General features: G+C 45.3%; 1 long non-coding RNA gene across 1 annotated transcript; it reads right to left on the minus strand.

The window, feature by feature from the left end:
* Positions 1–876: 876 nt before the first annotated feature.
* On the minus strand, positions 877–2,103 carry LOC121836991. The gene is made up of 3 exons (XR_006078055.1): positions 2,058–2,103; positions 1,899–1,988; positions 877–1,015 (listed from the first exon to the last, which is right to left on the minus strand). It is a non-coding gene; the product is annotated as an uncharacterized LOC121836991 (long non-coding RNA).
* Between the last annotated feature and the right edge of the window lie 320 nt (positions 2,104–2,423).

A 2,423-nucleotide genomic window follows, 5' to 3' on the forward strand; every position in this document is an offset into this window, starting at 1 on the left:
TTCATGTTACTGAAAGGTTTTTGAAAAATGTGCCTCTCAGTAAGTTTTGGAGCCAATCGCAACCTCATCTCATGAGTAGAACGATAAAGTTCAACAATATGGGACCATTCAATGACCTCATCCCCAATGCAAAGTTTGTGGGCTTGGAGATTGTTTCTTGTTGTTTTGATGAGGTGCGGAACATCAAAGATAAAGTAAACACGTTCGTTGTCGACTTTAAAAAATGGCTTATCAGCAGATACACCAAGTTGGTTGGCTAAGCTTACGTTTGAAGCCCCCTGATCACAGACCACGGCCTTCACAGTGAAGTCAACAGTCTTAAGCTCTCGAATGAGAGAAATCAGGAGGCTCCGGATAACAGAAGACGGTGTTGAAGTGTGCCCAACAGTGTATGCGAGGGGCTGAACCCACCTCCTGGAAATTCCAGAGAGCACAACAACCAGGGCTCTATCTGCAATGGTCGAGGTTCGTTCAACACCGTCATCTGTAAATCCATGGATAATGTCGTGTGCAGGGTCGTATGTCAAGTTCTTCTTCAAAACAATCTCATCAAAAATCAAGGTGCAGACACGATCACGTGCATTCCAAGACCGCGTTTGAGATTCGATGGAGGACATGACACCAGGTATAATACCAGGAGTCATTTTTACGTTCGACAGCCACCTACGCAGTGAACGCTGAGTGGGAAGCGTTAAATGTAACGATAGAAAACGGTATGCCTGTGGGCCATGAAAGTTCAGATGCAAAGCAAGCTTCTTGAGCCACAGTGGAAACCGTTTTCCTCGTCCCTTGCGCCCTAATTTTACATGTGACGAGATAAGTCCGAAAACCTCGTCTGTCACAAACGGACGCACCATTTCAAGTGCTTCGGCATCTGTTTGAGGCATTTGCTTCTGTTGCTTGCGCAGTCTTGATATTGTCTTTCTGTAACTGGAAACCTTTGCTTGTAGGCGTTTTATGACGTCCCTGGGCCTCCTTGAGAGCTTGGCGGAAGCAGGTGTTGAACGACCAGAGCCTGCCAAAACAATACCGAAAGCACATAAGTCAGGCTACAAAAAAATGATAAAGTAGAACCCGACAGAAACGATACCGCCAAATACCGACCACTTACCCATGCTGCAATATGTGCCCCCTTCCCCCCCCCCCCCCCCCCGTCCCCCGCCACTTTCGAAACGTTTGCGAAATAAACAAAACACGTATCAATGTCCAACTCCAGACTTAAAAACCCACCCACCTAACATAAATGCTCATCCGCTTCAGCTGCTTCTCCAAGCACACCAATGTAAAAGGTGAAGCTCGACACGTGCACGGGCCTCCAAAGTGGTGGCCCCCCTTACCCCCAACCTTTGGCTGTTCTGCAATTTCGCTTTCGGGCATAAGAAGCATACATCTCTGCGTTTTTCATGATTATCTCCAAATTGTGAGTGGGCATTTGCTCCGCATGTTCTGTTACCACTGTTTATACACAAATGGCTGCTATCAGAAAAAAAAAAATTAAACTAGCTTTTAGTCTTTCAGCTGCAATAATTTCACCACAAAAACTGTATTAACATAAATTGATGTATCTTTCAAATATTGAATAATCGCGTAGTCAATCACTACATTCAACAGGGTCATCCAAAATGAGAACTGTATGTAACAGGATTGGCAAATTACTACAATAAGCACAGATTACTAGGAAACCACCCCTTTTCAGAGCATTTCACGGTGCCACACTTCAAAGCTTATGTTCCCCGTCACCTAGAGCCCTGTAGTGATGTTCCAAGTTATTAAGGCCAGCACAAAAATGAAGTGACAAATAATGTCACCTAATTTGAAGCAATGTGCACACTAAATGCAGAGGTACTTAACACAATTTTGCAGTGCTTAAATCTGTAGAGAAGTCAATTTATACTCACAGGTTCCAGATGATTCAGAATAGCCAACAGACGAAGATGGAGTGCTGTGGTCCAAAAGCTGGCCAGGAGAGCTGGCCATCCCCATTTGCTCTGGAAAATGTGCCACTGTTAAATACGAATGTTTGCATAAACCCAATTTGTGTAGGAGATTTATTTTACCACAGGCCGCTATGGAATGTGACGCGCTGGTACCCTCCAGTGAAATAGCACAGGGGCTTGTCGCCATCGGTTGTTCTGAAAAACGGTTGCTTGTCAGATATGAGCAGCTGTTTTAAAAGAAATGATCTCCCCATGAGCAGCTGCCGAAGGTGACGTTCCACTGCCTTCCATTCGAACATCCCCGGGGCTTGGTTCCGCCATCGGCTTTTCTAAAAAGGGCTTCCTTGTCAGATATGAGCCGCTCATTTAAAATAAATAATCTCACCAGAAGCTGCTGTGGGATGCGACGTTCTGCTTCCCTCCAATGGAACGTCACAGGGACATGTCGCCACCGGTTCTTCTGACAAATGTTTGGTTGTCAGCTAT

Source organism: Ixodes scapularis, unplaced genomic scaffold (assembly GCF_016920785.2).
Source record: "Ixodes scapularis isolate PalLabHiFi unplaced genomic scaffold, ASM1692078v2 PGA_scaffold39__5_contigs__length_11793443, whole genome shotgun sequence".
In the NCBI taxonomy this organism is placed as follows: Eukaryota; Metazoa; Arthropoda; class Arachnida; order Ixodida; family Ixodidae; genus Ixodes; species Ixodes scapularis.